The sequence below is a fragment of the Ptiloglossa arizonensis genome, chromosome 10 (assembly GCF_051014685.1).
Source record: "Ptiloglossa arizonensis isolate GNS036 chromosome 10, iyPtiAriz1_principal, whole genome shotgun sequence".
In the NCBI taxonomy this organism is placed as follows: Eukaryota; Metazoa; Arthropoda; class Insecta; order Hymenoptera; family Colletidae; genus Ptiloglossa; species Ptiloglossa arizonensis.
Genome location: NC_135057.1, coordinates 2,741,608 through 2,767,525, shown reverse-complemented (window position 1 = coordinate 2,767,525; position 25,918 = coordinate 2,741,608).

The following is a 25,918-nucleotide window of genomic DNA, read 5'->3' as shown; positions in this document are numbered from 1 at the left end:
GGTATTTTTAGGATGAAATATTTCACAGACGGATGACGTGTGTTTAATTTTCTAAATAACATTGTAAAAAAATAAACGAAGAACAACGTCGTGCGTGACGCGCGAAAATTACACGATACTTTCCAATTTCGTAAGAAGCTTTGGAAATGCGATCCTCGAGTTCGCTCGAGGTGCATTGATTCTCTCGGGAACGAACATTCGACACACACAATGATCGTTGATCGAGCAGATGCAGATGCAATGCGGTCTGAATAATGCAAATGAACTATACGTCAACGAAACGTGCCATCCACGTGTCGCGAAGATGAATTTTCCAAGCGAGATCCGTTTCTGTTTCGGAGCTCCGATTTTTTGCAAAATTGTAATCGACGACCGCGCGTACAAATGTAAAAATTAATAAAGGGATTCCTGGTACGGATAAAAACTATTTCAATAGGTATCTCGTGAATCTCTTTTTAATATCAGCGGTATTTCGAGGCAACCGCGATTAATATAGCGAACATCTAGAAAATCATTGAAAGCGTTCAGAACGAATCGTATAATGGAAAATACGTTACTGGATGAATTTGCCTGAAATATAAAATTCTTTTGCACGAACTTCAAGCGGTAAATCATCGTAGACAAGTAATTTATTTATATATTTTTCTTCGTTGGATGAGAATTATCGATCGATACGTTATAAATCTTTAACAATCCTGTTTCATCGTCTAGAAGCAAAACGAAGGTGCTCGCTTCGATGTGAAAATTATAGTGTCCTTTAAAAAAAATTTAGGCGACCTTGATATACCGACGCTTCGAGCTACTGATTCTTATCTGCGAAATTCTCTCGTCGACGTCCCTCGAAAACCTTATCTTCGTATTTTGCAATTTAGAATGTTTCTTGAGATAAATTCTTCTCAACATTAAAATAAATTTTTATGCATCTAGATATTTTATATTGCGTTTGGATTTTGTTGCAAATCGTCATTTTTTAAAGCATTAAAAGCACTGTGCTTGGTCTGCAATCAAGTTGAGTTAAAGAATTTCTCGATTAAATTTTCAAAATTTTTAATTCTTTGAAGAATTAACCGTTGAAAAAGATTGTCTACAAAATTATTTTTGAAAGCATTAGGACTATAGAAATGATAAATGTAAAATGAATTCAATGATAAGACTTGAAAAATCGTACAACTAATCGGGCTTGCGTTTTTAAATTTCTGCAAGTAAAAAAATCACAAAGCTACATTCATCCATGTTTCGACTTACAAAAACAAAGTTGCTTCAAAATGATTAAACGTTACGATGCAGATAAGAGAACCATGTACAAAATTTGTACCACCAATCATTCTAATGGCTGCAACATATAACGAAATTCTAATTTGACAATGATTATTGAATACCACAGTTGTGTCTGGAAATAAGCAATTTACATTATTAGGTAATTCAAATTACCAATTTAGTCTTAGATCCAGTTAATATTAATTCGATCGTCGCGCTAACTTTTTCAATTACTGTGTCACTGCATCGGATTATACAACGACTTGTTGCATAATCTGACACACACACACACACACACACGCATGCACGCACGCGCACACATATTTATATACATGTATTGTATCGTCCTCGTTGCAGGAATATCTGCATGCCTCGTAGTATGACCTGTGTAAAGATGTATTATGGAAGACCCTCGTAAGCAGCTTATGTCAAATAGGTGTATACTACAGGCATTAAATAAATCGCGCTATACTCTTCTCTATTGTGAATAAATTAATTCTGGAAAACTCGCGATCGTGCAGAATTTGATTTTCCTATAAATGTTGCGAACAATATGCCACGGTTCGTGAATGAAATTTGTTTTCCTGCCAAATGATGCATCGAAACCATGCACTTTCATACACCATGAAATTGATATTAAACTTCGCCTTTGATGTTCGCGAATAAATATTTAACGAAACGTTCGACATGAAATTACTCTCGTATCGTATTTAAATACTTCGATTAAATAAATAATTATAATAAAGTAAAGTACGCTTGACGCACCTCTTACAGTCGTATTAGTTCACGAATGGTCTATTTTTACTATTATTACTTTGTTCCTGTCGTTCCTTTGAAATGTTTATAATTATAATATCACATTTATGAATTACGTATTTCTATTTATTCGAAAGCTCGTTCGAAACGTGTAACCCGAAATTTAAATAAAAATAGATAGTTTAAGCCTGCCAGTTAGTCGTTATTTACCAATTAAACAATATCAAGTCGATTTCACGGTAAGAAATACCGTTAGCCTCTGTTTGTAGTTATAAACGATTACTATTTGGTCACGATTGAGTATTTCGCACGAACTTATCGAGCGTAAGTTAGTGCTATGGCCATTTCCTTAAATTTATGCTTCGCGTTCAAGCACCATCTGTCTGCGCATACAATTTTGTAATCCATAGGGAAACACGGTCTTCGAGCTCACGGCAAACCTGAATTATATCGCCGTATTATCCCCCTGTTTGATCGACGATCATCGTTTAAAGGTGTATCGCCTGTTTGTAAGAAAGTGGCGCCGATATTAGGGAAGAAATTGTTTACCATTTCCACGGAGGACATCGAGTTATTAAAGATAATCTGTAACATCGACGAGCAAACATCCCGATCGGTACACTGTTGTTTATTCGATGTACCAAAACAAACATATTTGATTTTACACGGAAATCTCGGGATCGCGTTACGTTGTTGCGTATCGAATCAGTGTTGCAGCAGATTGTAATCGAGCACGCAAATTCGAATACGACTATGTCCACATAATTCGGTTTCATCGTGGCTGTCAGGAAATATGCAACGGAATCAGCAAACAGGCGGTGCTCCAAATCGGAACATGAGTTCAACCAAGTGATTTGAGGATAACGAATAGATAAACAGGTACAGGTTGATGAATAGGGTATCGCTTTGCGATTTGGGATCACCGAGGGATCATCGAGGATATTCGCCATAAGCTTCTAAACATTACAATCGAGCCGAACCGTTGGAATGCGATCTGATGCCCCAACGACAGGAAAGCTTATTTCTAACGCATGGAATTCACAAACTACGATTATCCAATATAATAGAATCGCGTAACGGCACGATATATTAATTATACGGGCCCGGTTCGAATAAAATAATACATCAGGAGGATAGTGAAACAAATCCCCTCGTATTTGCGCTCAGATTAAATTTACATTTATACGGAACATTGTTCGCGACTTGCGATTCAATTTTTCGCCGAAATATCAGGATCTCTAACGATGTGTAAAAAATATAATCGCTTTTAAACGTTCCCGAATCGCTGATGAAATTTAAAGAAAAATGTATACTGTTACGTCGTGGGTTTAAATATAGTTGGAAAAATTGTGTATGAATGTAATAGATTGCACGATAAGTTTTGTCGTTCGATAAGAAATGGAGCTATTAGGTTCGTCGTTTTATTTTTCTAAAGATGGTACTACTGTTCGATGAACGTGTCTGAAGTTTCGTGTAGATCTATCGACTCATTCATATATTTATACTTATTCAAAGTTGAAGTGTTACCAGTATTTTTTTACTATGGAAACAACGACAAGACTTATTGAGTAACCTAGTATTTTATGTATAATAGAAACTCACTTTCAAAAATTCGTTTACATTACATTTCCTTGATCGTGAAGCAATAGTACACAATCGGTTGCTAAATAAGTTTTATCGTTCGATAAGAAATGGAGCCATTAGGTTCGTCGTTTTATTTTTCTAAAGATGGTACTACTGTTCGATGAACATGTCTGAAGTTTCGTGTAGATCTATCGACTCATTCGTACATTTACTCTTGTTCAAAGTTGAAGTGTTACCAGTATTTTTTACAATGGAAAAAACGACAAGACTTATTGGTAACAACCTAGTAATTTGAACTATTATGTCAAACGTGAATTCTGAATTTCAACGTAGGCCACGTCATAGAGACCAACACCCGCAGAACGCTCGAAACGCCAGATGTGTTTAGTTTATGGAATTTCTCAATTCCATGTTCTGACAACTGACCTATCATCCCTAACGATTTCTTAGCCCCAATCATTTCCCCTTATCACGTGTACGAAATTGAAAGATTAATTACACGATAGCCTTGGAATTGATACAACCATCCTTCCGATAGATACCTTCGAATCCGCTGATAAACACAAATATCGCTAAACTTTTATTCGCAATATTCATTGAGTAAACCATACTACGGCAGTGTCGAATATACCTTGTGAGGAATATGATACTAATTTGTAACAGAGATAGTGCATTCACGTCATCGTACAGTACATTACAGAGTATGAGACAGATTTATAGTACAACATGTTAATCGAAACAACGCTCAACGTCTACTAATTTGTTAGACGAATTTGAGAAATTAATATACGCACAATCGAGTTATTTTTTTGTACGGAACATGGATAGAATTAATTGTTTCGTAGAATCTAAAGTAATCTCTCGTTTCAGCGAAGAATATATTTCTCAGAGACTGGACCGTGATATCTGTGCTCGTTATCTTCTTCGAAAACAATTTCGTTTCGTGATTCGAAAGTTAGAAATTCCGCGGTGAATAATTCGAACTCTGTTACACAAGGAGAGGTAGTTTTATACGCGATAAATGGAAGTAACAAACGCGAATTCTCGTCGAAGAATCGCGAAGAGAAACACGGTGGAAGGTACTTACACAGCGTTCATGATCGACTGCGGTGAGGTAACTCTGATTTATGCCACGCAACTCGATGCCATTGCACGTGAGTGTTACACGTACACCGAGACTCCTATGAACTGGAACACCGTATCTCGATTCGCACAGCGTCTCTAGTCAATGCGGAGGATCGCATAGTTGCTCCACTGTTGTTGTATCCTGTCGCGTGGGTTGCGATACGATCGATTGGAATGTCATTCGAGGGACAATAATGTCCCTGGAATCGTTGCACGGACTTCGAAAAAATATTTATCACCGATTCCAGAGACGAATTTTTTATGAATAATCTATCGAGCGATTCATCATGATTCTCGAATTCAAAGTTAGCATAAATACTTCTATAATTCGTGTTCGAGTGAAACTTAAACGAACAGTTTAAATAATGGTTTCTTGTTTTACGTTGCGAACGAAACGAGAGTAAAACACGAATCGAATATTCGTTGACGAATAGATAATTATAAATTGAAATTAGTAACTCGAGGAACGATATCGGTGAATTTCCTTTTTCGAGGAAAATTGTATCGGAGTATTAGTTTTTCTAATTAACGCGATCATGTAAAACAGATCAATTACATCGTGAGGGTAAATTTTGAAAATATTGATCGAGTACGATCGATAAAGTAGACGAATGTTTGGCAATGCTTTCTATCGATTGAAATTATCTCGTATGTAGATTTCTTAGCGTAGGGTGTACAATGGTGATATAATTTTATTTAAATCTATTTTGAATTGCAATACCGGAATTCGTAATCACGATGTAATTACAATACGAAATTGGCAGCTCGTTAACATCTATTAGAACTCAGATGTCCGTACATACTTCGTTCAATAAATCCTCGCACATTTTTCATTCCGTAGTTAAGACGGAGGTTCGATATCTTTCCACCGATTGAGCACGAAACTCCCGAGATTAAGTGGAACCCTTTGCTGCTTTGCCCGTTTTTTCGTGAAAAGAAAGAGGTGGAGGAAGTGACTGACGATAAAGATGAAAAATGCATAGAACTAGCTGACGAGCAATATCAGCTAAAATCCAATATCTATGTAGTCGACGTTGCGTTCCGCGTTACTTTTGACCCGGAAAACACGCTCGCTTATGACATCGATAACTCTTCAACGATTCGTTTTAATTCCACCGGAATTACTGACTCGTAATGTATTGTATAATATTGCTGTGTGGCGAAAAGGAAAAAAAATAATATCCGTGAACGTTCGAATTGCATTTAAAACAAAAGGAACGTAAGGGAGTAAAAAAATTGCATCGTTTAAAACTGTCAACCCTTTGTCGTCTTTCTATCGTTTTGTTTCCTTCAGTTTTATCGTTCAATTTAAAAGACAATATTTTGTTCTAATCGTCATGTGCAAGTAGATTTATTTCATTCGTCGCTTTCTAATGTAAACAGACTTCTATATTTTACCGTTTCGAACAAACTTCTTTTATTTAACGCTTTTGATTTGTAAATTTTCGAATTTCACGTTATTCTATTTCGAAGACGATTTGAAATCTCACGAGTCAAAACGTCCAATAAAAAATACTTCTTAAAGAATGTAGTACTGTATACTACTGTATTTTTATATTTTTAATAAAGACAAAATTGACATCACCTTCGTTGCTCGAAATTTATTATAAATTTTGAAAGTTGATTCGAGCCATTGTATTCCTTAAAATAAGTCATTAATATTTGCTGTCTTCTACCTTGTTATTGTACCATTATTACTATCTATGCGATAGTCTATCCAATAAAGATTTCATTAAGACATTTGTAATATTTCTCAGATTTGTATTTAATTTGTATCCCTATAAGAAAATAATTAATATCCCTTATTCCGTGAACAATATATGAGTACCTTTAGTCTGAATCTCGACCCGTATTGTAAATTAGGATATGTCCATTATGTGCCCCTCTAATTGATAAGGAAACGTAATTAAGACAATCAAATTATACGGGTGTTTAATTGCAGATATTTAGTTGATGGACGAGTAGACGGATGGATAGAAGTTAACATACTATTTTACGAGAAAGGTTAATTCTATAATAAATGTCAGAGTACGTGTACGCAGTATGTATTCCTAAAAGTTATGAGAACATTATTCTTCGGTTGGACTCTGACGAAACAGACATATTAACAAAAGCTTTCTGCAATACGTCTGCTCACTGTGACATTTGAAACAATTTTTCGTTAATTTTTGTACCAGTGGACTGAAAATTATTTGCTATTTACTCGACGGGACGATTCGATTTTATTAAATTTTTATTTTATTATTCTAGGAGTAATATCTTCCAACACTGGTCCAGTAAATTTATACATTTTCAACCCACATAATCGTTGTTTACGTAATTTTTCTCAATAATAGAGGGATTTAAAAAAGTAAAACTATTTACCATTGAAATGTATAATAAATGTTACACTACATTGAATCAGTAATATAAATATGTTAGAATCAAAGTAACTGAATTATCATATTTGCAATTAAACATATAATCTATAATTAGATAGATACACATTTCATTACATAGAACATATCTGAGAATGTTCTAGAGAATGTTTTCACAATAAAGTTCAATTACGTAATGTTTAGTATCGACTTACTATTTTTATATCGGAAGAAATTTAATTGATTCGAATTAATATCATTAATTTGTGTAAAACATGAACTAATCGACTGATTTAAGAATAAAGTATGCATACAGTTTGTTTTAAAAGAAATCCAGAGCTCCCACTCAAAAAGTTACTTGATTTCTCTGAACATAAATGTCTTTGGTAAGAATTATCTTCGCGTTTCATTTGTTTTATGGGCACTCTGTATGATTAACGTTAACTTGGGTAAATTTTGAACAGAAACTATGGAGGAAACTGGACCATTCACCAAATTTCATCAATTAAAGACTGTATTAAATAATCATAATTACTTTATGCTACTGTAATACTATTATTCGTACTTAATATTCTCCAAATACGAAAAAAGACACTGAATTTACAGCATAATTTATATCACGTGTCTCCTACAGCCATATATCAGAATATACATTCCAAAAGTATTGTAATACTTATAGAAAACAAAGTAAATCTAAAAAATCATCAAAAAGTTATATTACAATATTTTCGAATTATTTTCAGATTCGTTACGAAGCAGAGTGTACATACACGATCCCAAAGTATCTTTACCAAAAAACTATATCGTTTAGAAAGAAAAAAATATTCTCTCCATATTTTAAATATATATTTCGAGAAAAAAAAGCTTCAAATTACCCAGTACGCAACGATCGATGCATAGTATTTATCTTTAATAAGTTACACATAGTAACGAGTGTTTCAAACCTCTACGTTCCCGCCAATTTTAAGAACACATTTTCAGAGAAACATTTTCGAGACCTTCGATTTTAAGAAAATACGATAATCCAAAATTCGATTTTGTGGACTCTCTGGACCAGAATATCTATCTCCTTAGTGATTTAGCATAAACTTTTAACGAGCTTTCGAACGAGCTCGATCACCAGGAGTACAGTAAAGTTCAAATCGATCGATTCGATTGCAACAAACGTTCAACGTCAGCGTTTAGAGTGCAGCGCGACTACGCTGTAATAAGTCCGTGTAATTCCAGTCCATGGACTCACGATTGTTCCAGTTCGATAAGTACTCGAAAGAGTTCGCTGTTCGAAGACGTAACTAATGAAACCCGGAAGCTTGGCCTTCCGGACACTTTCCCGTTCGAGTGGACGCAAGAAGTCGAAAGCGGGAAGATGCTGAGAGTAATGCCACAGTATACTGAGCAAGAAGCAGCGCCGAGGGAATCGAGCTTGGCAAGAATCCAGTTTGCACCCCCATAAAACGCTTCGCTGTTACCTCGTATAATTCATAATCAGCAACCTAGCCCAGTGGCACATATAAGATTCGTAGATCTACATTAGACGCAGAATTTTTCAAGTAAATGAAACAACACGACGGAAAACAACGAACAAGATGAGCCGAAATGGAGGTTGAAGAACATAGAGACATCTAGCAATAGGCAAACGATAATAATGGACAATTGAGTATCGAGTCTCGATGTTTCGACCTCGCTTTGTGTTCTTCTCGGTCGAAATTTTCATCCAGGATGTAGAAAATGGAGAAAGAGGAGCACAGAAAGAAATTGCTTGGAAATATAAATTGTCAGGGTAGCGAGTGATCGTTAGAAAATTCAAGAAGTAGAAGTTCAACGGTACAAATATATTTAAATTATGAGCTAAAAATAATCGATTCATCTTGCATCGCTCTATTTTTGTTTTACATTTGAGAGTAATATTTTCACTTAAGATGGCTCAATTGGAGTCAAAACGTTGAATTATAATATTGTTACTTAAGTTACGCTCGTGACGACCATTGTCATTTTACTATTGAAGTTTCTAAACACTTGGTGAATTTTTTTAAATGTTTACCTAGATATTGTACGTTCAATTTTTGTAAAAATTCGTAGAACTTAGCAAGTAGTCGTGACTGTTTCATAATTATTTTTATATTTTGTACGGTCTATTAAACAATAAAATAAATCGCGTTATGTTCGAATTGGAAATCGAGAAACAGAAACCGTGAAATAGAATTTTATGGTGTACTACTTGCCGAAGTTCGTCATTTGTTCGCGCACGAGATCTATTTTTTGTCAATGGCGGATGTCAAATAATCCAAGAAACCCGAGACATTTTTAACGAGTGTTTTTCAACGTTCTCGTAACAGACGGCCATGACTTACGGATTTTGTTTCACTTTTGTCGCTTCCTGGGTAACTCAGTACGCGTGTTCCTTCTTCGTTTTGTCGCAACCGATCATTTTCCATCCACAATAAAGAATACACGATGAAACGTAAAGATAAAAATCCATCGTGTACCTGGCGAACAAATTTTCTGCATAGGTTCAGACAAAAGAGAATCGACTCGGTGCACGAAGAAACATTTAAAAAATTTCTTTCCTTCCATAGCTTACTTTATTGGTATTACACTTCTCGTGGATATTTCTTCTCCGTGGTATTTTATTTCCGCCGTATTTGTCGTGAAAAAAATTATTAGGGAACTTGAGTTAGGCAAGGTTCACCCCTTCCGTTGGTTACAGGAAATTGAAATAACAGCTGCATTCACATAGGAAATGTGCTCCTTCCAGGCTTGTCAGAGAAATTTCTACTTCCATGAAATTGCAGTAAACTCTTCGAAATATCGAATCTCCCATTTAGACGTTGAGAGTATACAAAATGTCTCGCCTTCGCTCGCTGTTCGTTCTATTTCATTTAAATACTCCTGCCGATTTTCGTGTATACCCACATAAACGAAACTTGCACGTTCCGGAGCGTCAATTAAATGGCGTGTTACGAAGGGCGAAAGCATCGCGTCGTAAATTGAATTAATAAACGTTTGGTAATACAATAAGCAATTTAACATAGAATTAGTTCATCTCCACGGAAAATTTTAACTTTAAAAACTTGGATACGTTTTTCCAAGAATGGGATTTTATTTGTGTTTTACAAGATAGTGAATAGAGAACTTTAGATTAACAGTTGTATTAATTTTCAAATGAAATTCGATCGTTTTTATCTGAGATTTCCTTTTCCTTTTTGCTCTTACAGGAAAAATTAATTTAAAATGGCCTACTTTCGTACACGTACAAAAGTTTGACTAAAGACATCTGTATATATTAATTGATCATTGTTTAAGTATAATTTTATATAAAAACGATAGTGTGTATTTGAATTTAAAGATTTTATTGCTGCTCATTCTTAACATCGATCTTCAACTAACAATCTTCTTTTCGAAGCAGTGAAAATTCGTTAGTATTTACTATATTCATATTTGTGAAGTATTTACCTTAAGACTCGTTTTATTTACAGAATTTCGTTCGAACATTACGTCAAATGATATCATCAGCCTATCGTTAAGCTGTATCGATTACTTCCGAAGAAACGTATAGAATCCAGTCTGTTTCCAAAGATCTATTTCGCTTACATGAAAAGCAAGAGTTAGAAGCAGCATTGTGGTCCAGATATGGTTTTCATCTCCTTTATGCTAGCAGATGCATCCTCCTACACGTCTGTCACGCATCGTCTAATAAGAAGCGACATGGTAGGATCGTATTTCCTGCCTTCGTTCTCGAAAGAAGATCCTTATTTCGAAGAAGCAACGAACCGTGTCTCGGCTAAGTGAAATTAATGTTCTTCGGGAAAAAATGTAAAATAATAGTCGAACTCTTACAGAATTAAGCTCAAATTATTATTACGAAACTATCAACCTAAGTAAATCATACGCTATACTATCGTTCCATTTGTGAAATATAAAAAGATATTTATTGGAGAGCAGAGATGGGTGTTGCTAGAACAAATTTTTATTTATTTATATTATTTATTGTTCGCTACTCGTACTATGCATTCTATGGTAAACAATACCAGTTTTAAGCTCGCCATTGCACAAAAATTGAATTGACAAACAAGTAAATATACAAAATTCTTCCGAACTTAATTTTCTCACTGCTAAATTAATCAATGATAGGAAAAGTTTGAAAACTGAATTAATTGTACAATTTATTTGTCGATAATTATATTTATAAATACATGGAAAAATTAAATAGAGATTAAAAATAGAGTATACCCAAGCACACCAATTTGAAGATTAGTATGGGTCTCTTCGGAAGAATGAAAAAAGTATCTTCACGTTTGACGAATTCTGTTCCTTTGAAACACCAATCTTTATCCTTAGCTTAACGACGAAAGTACATGGCGAGGTAAATGGAGAAAATTATATCTGACTCGCGAGTGCGTACATATTGACCGTGTTCATATTTCCGCGAAGCTTGTGAAAATTTGAACCAAACGGTTGCTGCTTAACGGGCTATTTTTGTTCGAAAAAAACTACTACTTGTTAACGTTCTGTCGACCATAAATGTGGAAAAACGAAAGCTATAAGAACGAACTGTACGAGTTTAAACCTTGGTAACAAGTCGCCAAAGGACTCGTTAACTTGGCCTCTTCTATTAATTGCTCGCACGAATATTGCATTCACTGTACAGGTTCTATGCAACCGTACAAATAGCAAATCAACAGTGTGGTTAACCGCGTTATGTATAGTTACAACGAATCTATCAGAAGTAGTTAAGTCCGCAGGTCGGACTAACAACTAGACCTGTTTTCGTTACTAATTGTTTAGTATTCAGCAATAGAGACGTATTGAACTGTTTTCATGGATGATATATTAATGTGCAATTACTATTCGAAATTATTTTCTTGGAAACCTTCAGAACTTGGCTATTCAAAGCTTCTATAAATTCACAGACAGATTTGAAATCATTTGGTAATTATTATTACCAAATTTCAAGAAAATTACCAAGAACTACTCGAGATGCTAATGAGATATTGGAAAATACGATCTATCTCTCGTTAATTTACGGAACTACCGATAACGATCTTTTGTTGTCATTACTTTCTGAAATATTAAAAAAATTCAATAATAAATTTCTTGTCGAATATAAATTTAAGAAAAAGAAATGAATCCAAAACAAGTATCGGTTTAAGAAGAGACATACTTCTAAATGGCTCTTCTCTTCTTTCCTTTTTAAGTCTCCTTTTTAAGTTTTTTATTCATCACATTTATCGAAGAGAATCCAGTCAAGTGTCGAGACGTTGAAATTTATTTATATTTAAACCGATGCTTCTCTTGGACCAATTTTTTCAATTTTCTTTTTCTCTTATTGAATATCAGAATCTGTAATCTGGATTATTAGTTTTCGCTGAATCTCTTTATTATTCCAGAGATGGTTCTTGGAACACTAATATCTGCAAGACTATAGTACGCAGCTGATACTTGGCCGGTTTAGCTCAATATTATCTTATACATGATAATCCGTCCCCGGTTGGAATACGGTATCGTAGAGTAATCCGTTCGTGTAAGCCATCGATATTGAAGGTTTCGCGTAGTCTTTCATAATGTTCGGAACATTGAGCGATCGATCGTTACACACTCGATAGTTTATCAATGACGACTGGCTCTGATTTTAAAAAATGATATTCGCCCATCACCACCGAATACGAAAAACATCGATCGAAAATTAATCGGGTTATTATTATTAATAGGGTGCAGTAATTGCGTTCCAAATTGGACAGTGAGGGCAATTGAAAATATATATTTCAAGTTGAAAAGTAGATTTTTCTGGGAAAGAAAGTGGATCTTTAGATCTTAGAAAGAAATCTTAGAAAAAAAATGGATCTTTCTGGGTGTGCTATAGTCGGATAAAAATCAATTAGTTGCTCAAGGCCACCGAATTTTATCCCCACCATATCATTAGACTGCATTACAGCTCTCATCTCGGCTCACATATGAAAACTCAAATAGATAAACAAATTGGCACGGTGAGAAAGAAATTCTTTCAAACGGAAGTTTTTCTTGGCGTGATTTACATTCACAAGAGTAACCTTGAACATTTTATTACGTAACTAATATTTCGGTAAGTACAACGTTAGTTTATAAATTGATTTTCAAAACGAATACTGTTTCATACTCAGAAATTATGGATGTTTGAAAGGCCGTTACGTTCAATTAGGAGTAATATTATACAAACTTCCAATAGATCTTTTGACAGTGTGCCATCTGCAGAAAAGTTTTATCAAATTGGTCAATGTAAAGGTATCGCGTTAAATTTCAAATAAACTTAGAGCGTTAACCGAGTTTCGTGAAATGATCTCGGTGGTTGTTCATTGGAGAACAATTTATTAGAATTCACGTTGGATTACATAAATAGGAGTGATATTATACAAACTTCCAATAGATCTTTCGACAGTGTGCCATCTGCAGAAAAGTTTTATCAAATTGATCAATGTAAAGGTATCGCGTTAAATTTCAAATAAACTTAGAGCGTTAACCGAGTTTCGTGAAATGATCTCGGTGGTTGTTCATTGGAGAACAATTTATTAGAATTCACGTTGGATTACATAACTTCTGGAATATCGCGCGACATAAAAAGTATCGCAGAATAGGGAACGAGGCCATGCTGGAATTACGTATTGTACGTTTCAATGTTTTGAATGTGTACTTCACCAATAGTGCCGTCTCTGTTTACCAACGGCTCCTGAATGCAGTGGTTTCAGCAAACAACAAAGTGTAATTCGCATGCTTTACGAGAGCATACGTGCATGTGTAAACGTGGTGGTGAGTCTTAGTCGCTTCGTTCAAGTATTTAAACGTCTTGATTCAACTTCTGAAGCGATTCAAATGAATTCGAGCGACGAACAGCTCCGCGTAGCTTCGGAGTTCATCCCCATGAAAACGTTTACGTGTAACCCTCGCTGATATTTAGTTCCATTTAAATGGCGAGAAATTAATTCGAAGACTTCTCTTAACTCTTGCGCACTATTCGAACAATTATTAGAATGGATCTATTCTAGTCGAATTAACCTACATTGGAAAAATGTAATATTTAAATAAATTTGATCTTCGTTCACGATGAATGATTTCTTACATACATGCAACAAGGAATTGCACACTATTTGCATACTATGTATGTACAAAGTACAAGATTCTTTTATCAATATCCCAAAAAAAGGTCAAAATTGATTTTAAATGCTTTCGAAGAAACTTAAACCGAATGAAAGTAGCAATTTACCAAAGCTACAAACGTGATCGTTTTAAATTGACAAAAGAAAAACACAAGATTAACTAAATTTAATTTATCATTGTACATTTACCATTTATATATTACAACCTCGATCGAAACTTTAATTACCGATTTCTTTCGCGCGTGTTTCAAAAGTACTTGCATTATGAAACCACCTGCGTCGATTTGTAATTCAATTTAATTTTCGTAACAATAATTAAACATTCTGCTCTTTTGACAAAAATTTTATATTCACCTCGATCAAAATTATGTTCCAGAAATCGTTTCATTTTACTACCTATTACATTTTACGTAAAAAAATTCTACCTTCCTACTCCGGATTGGATCCTCCAATCGTCATCTTTCGAGTAATGCATCGTACTCTTCTCTTATGATCCAGGGACGGTAATCCTGGAAAAATAGTTCGTAAGCTTTCGAAAGATCGGTTTCAAAGTACGGAACAACCTGTATCCGTACTCGATGGTACAGCGTTCTCCACAGACGAGAAATTACCCTGAGCCCAAGTTCAAGAACTCCGATCCCGGCGCGTAGTTAATCAATCGAGCGATAAAAGAAGATCGAGCGGGCCCGCGTCGGGGATCGTCATCGATCACTTTGGCCAGGAATCCGAGAACTTCGTCCTCGGAAGACGCTAAACGCTTTCACGTGTCCTAATTTCCGAAGTCACTCGGCCGTGCATGTAACACAGCGTGCGCCTGAGTAGCAGTCAATTTGTTTGAATATTTTCGTTCGCCCCGGCAAGCAACGGGCAGATGCTTTAATCGTTGGCCTGACCCAGGACATCTATTTTCTGCGTCCCTCGGCTTCCCTCCGTATTTTTTTTTTTTTTTCTTCTTCCCTCGTCGAGGAAGTGCGGCCGACACGGCAACGACACGGCTTCGTTAGCCGCGGTTTAAGAACCGACGTTGCTCTAAATATATGGCGTCACCCGATACCAGGCACAGGAAAAATTCTTATCTGGACTTTACTCTAATCTTTCACCCATTTTACCGTTCGAACGGAAATTAGAATCTAAATTACGAAAAGAAATTATATTGCACGTTGAACGAACAAGTACGGACGAGATACGATCGAGTAAACATCGAGAATAAATCACTGGTATCGTGTTGTCGTTCGTCATCTGTTTGGATACGATTTTACTCCTCTCTGTGCAATACGTTCTTGTTCTCTATTCTATCGAACGGATACGTGTGCCGTGTCTCGTCGACACTGTTAATTAAAATTTCCAAGTTCGATTACAGTACTGTCTCGCGTAATACTCGAAATCGGGAATCGATTATCCATGTGCAAAGCATGGGTGATGGGACAATGCTTGAGTCACAGAGCGCGGGACAGTAGACTCGCATAATGTTCGAAAATCAATGTGAGAAGACGAGTAGAGAATTCTTTATTGGTTAGAACGAAACAACGTATGGAATAAAACGAGACGAAGATCGGCCAATTGGGTTTTGTTTTCATTGGTACGGATAGTAGGAAATGACGTAAACAGTGATGGTGGTGATCACTCTTGATCGCGAATCTGAACGAAAAATATTATCGATACACGAGACGTTACTATGTATTTCTCCTCCGTGATGTGTGTATTACAGAACACAACGTTTCGTTTCCTCGGAGTAAAATTATTTCAGTTATCGAGACATCGCTGCGGGTCCAGCTTTCCGTTTGCGGTCGCGCCTCGTGAACGTCAACTTTTTAACGAGAACTTATTTAATTTCGAACCGTTCCCCCGTTCGTGCGGTTTATTCCATCGCAACGTGTTCCCCGTTGTCTTGTTTTAATACCCTATTACGTACCTCGCTCTCCGCGGACTACGATTATACAGTCTACAGGATGTTGCACAAGAAATGTAATAACCGAAAAAGAGATCGTTCCGGGGACGAAAATGAAGCGAAAATAGGAAAGGACGCGATACGATTCAAAACGAGGTGTGACGGGGAAGATGAAAATATATATAAATAGATATTAAGTTGAAGAGAGCGGAAGACGATGCGGTTCGTGCTGAAAATATTTAGTTAAGGAATAAGATCCAACGGAATGAGTAGGCTGTGATAAAGAGAAAATTTTAGAAATAATTGGAATGGAGTAATCGATTAAGAACGATAGATGAAATTGTAAAAGCGAAAAAAGAAGGAAAATTTATAATCGGTGAGATAAGGTCGAATTTAATACGGGCTGAGAACCAAAATAATTATTTATTCGGACAAATGGTAAATATCGGTTTTGCATAATATAGAAAATCAGCAACTAGAATCTATTATTTTACAAAATCGGTTATCAGGGACAACATACCGTGATTTCTCGACGATTACGATAAAATGAAAAAAGGCGTGAAAAACCTTTTATAAACATCGACGTAAGAAATAACAAGATAATTCGTTGTTTTCAAAAACGAATCAAGAATTGGACGAGCCTCCGGCGATTATATTCGCTGAAAGAAAAGAAAAAACTTGTAACGTTAACATCGAATCGTAATAATAGTAACGATAGAATTACTCGCAGTAAAATGATCAAAATTAGCTTTCCTCGTATGTACTCGCGTCAACACTCCTCCTTTGACGAAATTAAATTTGTTATCCCCTGCAGAAGAACCTTTCGAGATTACAAAGCCTTGTATTACACGCAAAATATTATGTTCAATGCTTATCGAATCGAGATAATTGAAATCAATGGCACGTGATTGTGCCACTCGATTTCTCAATTAGTCTTCCGTCAGTTTTATAAATCGTAATCGAAACAATCGATGGAGTGTCGCTTGTATTTCAATTGTCAGCATCGTTAAATTAATCTCGTTTCAAGATCTCGTTAAAGTTCAAGGCCCCGGTAAATATCCCCAATCGTTCTCATATCACAATTATAAAAAAAACAGTGAACTTTGACCGAAACAGAAAATTGTTTGTAATTCCGAGAATATCAATTCTTCGATTCACGTTTATCGGAACTTTTTCCTTTCATTTGACAAGTCTACTTTCAACCCTATTTTTTTAAAAGTTAAACAATTTTGTAACCCCCTTAAAATGTCTCGTGCTATTAAAACGGGGGTTAAACAATTCTTTAACCCCCTTGAGACGTCTCGTGCTATTAAAACGGAAGTTAAACAATTTTTTAACCCCCTTGAAACGTCTCTAAGGTCGTTCCAAACGTTCCGAAACCGACGCAAAAAAATTCCATATTCTTGGACACCCCTAAACGATTCACTTAACTCGAGCCGCAGGGTCAATCGTCTTCGATCACCATACAGCTCGAAGACGCGTCGATCTCTCCGTAGCCACGTCCGCCCAATAGGAGCCTCCCCCGAGCCACATACGTACCGTTTGCCCTCTTAATTGCACTTAGGTCGGGTCGTTGCGTAGTCTTACAAAAGGCTATAAATCTTCGGTTCGACGCGGTGGGTCTTGCCACGGTCAATCGGGCGCCACCCGGTGGTTAAGTTGGCTCGCTGTATCTGGTGCGTTGCGCGAAACGCATACCAGAACACGCGCGTGTACGGTGGTGCACGGTGTGTACATCGTGGACCGCGTTCGCCGTGATGCACGCGTGTCAGGGCATCGGTGATACGCGCTCGACTAGTCGCGTGCACGCGGCTTAACGCTTTGGAACAACGCGACGGGATTTCGAACGCCAGTCGAACACCGGCCTCTCGTGTTTAACGTGGGCTGCTGGAGGGGATTGGAACCCTGATGTTGCTACGTTTAATTGTACGTCTATGACGGAACGCCGCGGATCGATCGGTTGATTATTATTCATGGCTCGTTCGATACACTTACCGAGACTCCGGCGCTTTCGTGTAGTTTTGCACCGAAGACGGTACCGTCGTCGTCGAGTCGCGTCGCGAGCGAAAGTTACCGACTTGGAATTTCAAGACACGACGGATTAGCGGCGGATTAATTCTCTTACTCTCCGACATCGGTGCTCGAATTCACGGAAAAAGTAAATTGCACTCGGTTCGAATAACCAATCCGATCCGAGAACTCGATAGAATCGAGTAACTCGAATCGCCTCGCCCTTTAGTTTTCTTTATTTTCACTCCACCTACTTATTCCATCTAATTTCCGCTGTTCCTTTCTTTCCCCTCTTTTTCTTATTTTACAGATCCGTAGCGAAGAGTTTCTTCCGTTGATACGAGATACACGAATCGAATCGACTGAAATATATTAAGTTGATCGAATTAATTAAATTATATTAACCGAATTAAATTGACCGAATTGAATCAACTGATTAAATTCGGTAAATTATTACCGAATAACTATGCATTCTTTTCTCGCGTTCGTTGTACGATCTTTTAGAAATATTTCGTGGTTTTGTTGACATTGTTATCGTCTCAAGGATTGCGTGTCGGAACATTCGATGTAACAGACTGCCCGATGATATCGATCTGTGCAAAACATGTACTGTTCACCGCTGTTAAGTTGGCCGAAGGAGTAAGCCGTTCGCTTCACCGATTCGTACGATACCACGAGCCTGGATTAGTAGATGTGATCAATTCGACCAATAGCGAAAATCCGTGCGATCCGATTTAGCGTTTGTATTCGAAAAGGTCCACTTACTTTTTTACGACCAATCGGGCCCCATGTTCCCTCCAACTGTCAATGGTGAACTACAAGGTGTCTCAGATTTTAATGCTCAAACTTTTTCGATATATTCTATGAAACTAAACGAGAAAAAATATTGTACGAACATAGCTCGTTTAAAGCTTTATTAAAAAATTAAAACAAAAATATGAAATACGAAAGAAATAATAACGGATTTGCGGTCACTGGGATATGACGATAAAATAGATCATAAGAAATATTTGCACTAAATCTACTCGTATACACAGTTTTTACTATTTAAGATCCTCGAAGATCTTCAAAGTAATTTTCGTCAGTAATATTAGTAAGTTGTTAAACTTCGTATCGAAATGATGCGACTAGAAATAAAGTTTGCTTAATTATGTGTCTATCACTATCAATCGTGCAATGTCAAAAGCGGTAGACACTTTGACGTCGAGCGATAATGACGACCTTAAATAGTAAATACTGCTTACATAAATATGTAGACTAAATGTAAATACTGTCTACGATCTATTCGTCGTGATATCGCAGTAATCGCAAGTATTCCATATTTTAGTTATAACCTTTAAGAAAATGTCAAACCACTTATGTTTGATAAAACATTCTTTTCCTATTTAGTCTCATTGAATGTACCGACAATGCTCGAACATTAAAAACTGGAGCATTTTGTATTTTGACGACTCACTCGGATTGTTCAAATCGCTCGATTGTTTCGTATTGCTCGAACAAAATACGTTAGAACTGCTCGGTTCTTTCGAGCAACTAGATTCTTTCGAGCTGTTCGATTGTTCCGAGTTCTCGGGTCGAATCGGAAATCGGGTCTCGGTTTGGTTCGAATTTCAAGCTGCTCGAATATTCGAGTATGCTGACAACACCGTTCTCCAGACACCTTGGACCGTGCTCGAAGACTGTCGAAACCATTTACGAAGAATATGTTGATTCAACCCCTTGACACTGGGATATTTCGTACGGACCCTAGGTTTCTCGCGTGACATCGGTAAGAAATACTCGTGCAACTGACTGTTTGCATTTACCCTGCACCGATAGAAACAACGACAGTGCATCTTATTAACTCGAGGTTCCAATCATCTACAGTTTACGTAATATTGGGTATTAGATTTTATTCTACTCGCAACGACACGGAAAAACTTTCAAAGTTTTTCCATCTAATTAATTTGTCACGTTTAACCGTTCAAATAGTAAAGATTAGAAATTGCAAAGAAAATACAGACTAAATCTACGAAGAATATAAAATTTCACATTGCATTTATGTATATACTGTACGCGAACAATTGTAAAAATTAAACAACGATCGATGTTGAAATTGAACGTGCACAGTGATCCGTAACGTTCTTTGCAATGTAATTTAGAAAAACGTAAAAGAATATTTCTGAAGTAGTATTAACCCTTTGCACTCGAAGCGTTTTTGCTACCTGAAACTGGCGTCTCGATGAAATCTTTTAAATCGCAAAATTAATACGGAATGGAATATTTTTATTTCAATAATTGACATACATATGTTTACATCATAAAAGAGTGTAATACCTAATTTCCAATTTGAATTTCAAGTCACAAAATTTCCCCGAATTGAAGGAAGTACACTTCGAGTGGTGATCGAGGGTCTCCTCTCGAGTTCAAAGGGTTAAATGTCCGCCGTTGTCGAATGGTTAAACATTCGTCGAAAATAATACGAGAAGAGGCACTGTAAGGAATATCGCGTATCGTAACGTATGGGAGCCACGATAGCGGAACAACGACACCGCAAAAATGAAGAAGTGCGCATAAACATGCGCCTTATTTGACGTTGTTTTAGGAGTTATAGCCGTTCTTATATCCCGTTAACGTGCTGTTGTTTACTTCCGCGCGAGAGCTCGAAATGGCCACTTTCGGTTAGAGTACAAGTCTGCGGAAATATTTCGAATATTCCAGCCACTTTTTGAACTCGTTTACAACCTTCTCGCACACGTCGCAACGAAGTGTTTCAACATTGGCAAACAGCGTTGAATAAGTAAAGTGCTTGTTTAAACTGTCCCCGAAAATAAATCCATAAAACGAGCAGGGTAGGCGATACGTTCTGCATGACTATTCGTTAGAAAATTACTTGCCCAAGAACTGTCCGGCTACTCGACTGAAATGTGACAATGCACCGTCATACATAAACCACGTGCAACGTACAACGTCAAGTGGGCTTGCGTCCAATAAAGCTGGCCTGCCTCATAGGACAGAATAGTTAACAAGGTTGACAGATATCAAGGAGTTATCGAGCATCGTGTGCAAACAGTTTGGTAGAATCGATTCGACCGACTCAAAACACGAAACTAGTTATAATTGGGAACAAGATCGAACCTACCCTTGGAATATGTACGTCTGTTCTCTTTGTATATTTATTGTAATACGTTAAACTTCTTTCCACTTATTCAAAATTTCTGTATCCATAATTGAATACTGAATACTGAATAATTTTACTGATACAGCCATGATACTGAATAATTTTTTATTTTTCCCTGTACGATTATACCCATAATTGCCAGTGGGGCTGAAATTTGTTAAGAAACTTAACCCTAGTGTGTTCCTCGAGTCTTTTTCATTCCATCGAGTCATTGTAGAATATATTATTTTTATAAAATTAAAACGTCTTTAATAAATCGAATTTGATTATATAATATGTTTCTCGTTGTATTATTATTATTATCATCGCTTTATTTACGAGCTGATAAGTCTTTTTAAATCTTACGAAAGCAATACGATCCGAAAATGAGATATTGCACGGAACCAAATTTGATAACAGATACGCAGGAATTCGTGATACCAAATTCGATAACGAATACGCAGGAATTCGTGATAACGATCAGAGTGTCATTGAGAAAGTCGAACCGTTTATTAAACTCATTTTTCACTTTTGAAAGCCCATTGAAGAATGTTCGAAGAAAGTTCAGTGTCCTGCAAGGTTCTAAAAGGAAGTTTAAATTTTTATCAGCTCAAAGATAAGAGCGCAGCCTATTAGATGTTTCAAGATCTTGAAAATAAATAAAAGATCCGCTATGGTTTTCCTTTGTTCGAACGGAGACACGTTTAAGACTCTTAGAATGGAGTAACAACTCTAAGAAAGACGCGACATAAACCTTCCAATCCTATACGATACGAATTTTAAGAATTTACGTTGCACCGACTCAAATTTGTACGGTATAACATTGTCGAGGGAGATTCCCCATTTGTGAGCCATACCCAACGTGAAAGAACCAGTGAGAAGTAAAGAATCTTAAATGCAACAAAGTTTTTGAATTCTGTAGAATGCCTCGTTAGGAATCCCGGTGAAATTTATAGCGTGAAAATAACGATTTGCAAAGAAAAAAGTGCAGAAGAAATAGATACCAAACACAGCTGCAGTTCTCTAGAAATGCATCACCAATTTACATAAGAATATTCAGTTACAGTTCTATTATTTTTTTTTTTGAAGTTTCAAGAATAGCATTTAGAGACATTAAGCTAAGCTTCATCGTGTTCACATTGCACCGATTCAAAAGCCTATTTGAGTCATCCTGTACATACAGCGTGGTTTACAGAAAAAATTCAACGAAAAAATTTGAGATTGTCTACAAAAAGCCAGGTTTTGCAATTATAAAGTATGGAACACTAGTTCCGTTCATTCTAAACACTTTCAACTCAAAAGCTTCGAAACTGAATGAGAATATTATTATTTGTATCAGATCACATACGTAACTTCGACCTTAAATGGGGAAAGGACAAATTAATAACGAGCCCCATTAATTCTCTGTTTTGATAATTATCCACGAATATTGTAGGCAAAGTCACCGTTAATAATCGACTAATTTTAAAAAGAAGTTTCAAACGAGTGAAATCGACCCGTTTGGTAGTTCCAATGTTAAGAAGTATTAGTTACGTTACGCGTACCGTTGCGTGATCGGTATGAAATGATTTCCCAAAGTTTACCTCGTTACGAAACTGACGATCGGTAACGAATGCCGGCAAACGAATTCACGGAACCGAGGTTTACGAGGCGTGTCGCACGGTTAAAGGAAATTCGCCACGATCCTCGAATTTCAAGGTGAGCACGTGGCGCGTACACACGAAGCCGCAGGAGCCTCGCTGGCGACCGACCGGAAATAGAAACTTGAGACACATCGAGCCGGGCCGCGGAAGACGACCACAATGGAAGGAACCGCGTCGCGGAGGAACGAACAAAGTGCCTGGTGAAACTTCAAGGGTCGAAGTCAGGATTTACGAGCCCTTGGGCTTCCCGCGCTCGGTTAAGTATTTAATTAACCCTCTCCGACCTCGAGTGACGTCGTGGTTGTCGTCGGACAGGGATTTTCCACGGTGTTTCGTCGCCAGTATCGACTTCCCGTCGAACGCCAAAGAAAGAATCCTTAACGAACGAACTTGCGCCCTGGAGGTTAATTAAAAACAAAGAAACGGTAGGCGTACCTACCGTCGTATCTCGAGGAGGATCTCGCGAGGCCTTTGCAGATGCGGCCTACAGAGGGCTCGAGTTTACGTTTCGCGATTCTGAACGAGCACTTTGAGATTTAAAAGGAATGTCTAACGAGTGAAGTTCTTTCCAGACCTTTCGAAGAAAATAAAACAACGGCACCACCGTTCACGGAAGTAACCTTTGACGTCGAACAAAGAAAAGTACGGTAAATTTGTTATCGCGCGTCCAATGTTCAGAATCGGATGCAACTTTCGTTCTTAATTAGATCGGAAAACGCATTGCAGACTTACGGTCTGAGAAGAACGACGACGTGAAATTCGTAATAATGGTCGTTCGTAAAATTTCTATCTCCTCGACGAGTATTTGTACGGTAGACAATGCGTACGACGAAATTCGATGCGAATTGAATTTGAATACTTTTACGTTCCAAAGAAATTTCCGATGGACTGGATGTTAACCGAATATCGACCTCTGGCTTCGATACTCCACAGGAGCGCGCGTAACAGCGAAGCCCCGATTATTTTCACCCTGAACGAAACAAGAAACGTTGATACACCGTGAAGCGATAAAATAATTTTTCCACGCGAACAATATTTCATACCTGGTACGATACGGCGATCCGAGTTATTACCAAATAACCGATCGTTCGATTAATTAATTTTTTCTCAAACGATCCGTTCTCGGTTTCGTTTGTCGCGTAACGTCGAAGCTCGATAACAGATAGAAATGCAATACGCATCGTTACACCGGATAACATCGCATTGTGCGGAATAGAACGGTGCATTGTCGTAACATCCCCAGATGTACCCTACGGGTGGTTATAACCGGTTCTTACGGTCGATCTGCTTCGCCTGAAGTCATTTAGGAAAGGTCGTCACGGAATAATAAACCCGCGATACGTTTCGAAGACTTTAACTTATGCATTAGTCGGGAAGGAAGCTCTTCGAGCCGGTGAATTGGAACGTATTAGATATACTTGGACGTATTCGTAAGCGATGTTCGCGCAAAAGTCGTTTTCTGGATAATTAGTTTTGCAACTTTTCGCGAAATTAACCTTAAAGAGATCTTCCGTTCGACTGTACCGAGTCTTGGTGTAACATATGTACCGAATGTATTTAACTCGTGTTTTTAACTTCGTAATATGTACAGTGAGAGGGCTGAAAAAAATACAATTTAGTCGCATATACCATCCGTCCGCGAAAAGAAGGCAGAGTGTGTTTACATCCAGTCCCACAATTCGTTTAAACTCAATTCTATCTACATAAACTCTGCACAATTACAATTTACAGTGAAAGAAATCATATTAAAATTAAACGTAAAGTACAACTTTTATGTTTCCTTACATTAAAAATTCTCCGAAGAGCCGCTGTCATTGGAAGCTCTTTAGTGAATTTGTAATTTAACAAAATAAAAGTTATACTTCTATTTAATTTTAACATGACTTACTTTTGTGTAGATTGTAATCGTGCAGAATTTGTGCAGATAGGAACAAGTTTAAACGGATTTATATTATTTTTTATCAATACAAATTAATTCTTTTAGCTAGAAATGAATTTCAAGACATTAGCGATTAAATGTTAAATTAAACTGATTTTTTCATCGGTAAAATCTTAACTAGTTAGCGATGATATTAGTAAATGACGAAGAAAGTGTTGTATCGATGGTTTCGTTCAAATGTTACGTTGGTACTGCTGAGAATTATTACGTCTAAGTGAACTAATGAAATTGTAACTAGAGTGGGAATATAAACACAACTGTGCCTTCTTCTCGCGAACAGATGGTATTATAAATAATGCACAGCTTGAATTATGGGAAAACGATATATTGTAAGCACGAGGTGGGTCAAAAATGACCCGACGTCGGAGTCAATCGATGCAATTTTTTCCCCCGATAAACGAAACGTTGTCCGCGAGCCACATTATTCGTTCGTGTCAGCTTTACAGGGAATTGTTTTCGCGCGAGATGAAATTAAATGTACACTTTAATCAAATAAATTGTCATACCCCCGAAAAATTAGAAGTACGAGCGTTGTTTCAAATAAAGTGACTCTGTACGTGAGCAGTTACACGGTACAATGTGCAAGTGTAACACGCGCGTTACCACGATGAAGGTGATTATTATGGAAATATTTTTTAATTGTAGATAGAGTTGCGCGAGAGAAGGAACAAAGTATGCAATACAGAAAACGAGATTGGTATTAAAAACTTTACCGAAATACTGCGAGATGTGAATTATAACGCGGAATGTAATTTTAACAACGGACCGTTACCTCGTTTTATCGGTATGCGGACAATGCGTGCATTTGGAATATTTTTTCGCTCGGGAAACGCAGTTCGCTTACGAATAAAATTTTATCCGAAATTATATTATTTGCAAGTTACACGAAATATACAATCTGTGAATTTAATTATTTCAGTTTTGTATGGAACGAAGGATTTTCCATCGCCCTGTCCGATTATTTGAAATAGATTTTTGTTCTCTGAAGAACATATTATGTAATCATATTTTATTTCTAATTTTAAAGACATATTATTTGTACATAAAGCGAAAAAGACCACAAAATTAATGGCAATATATCGTATTATAATTT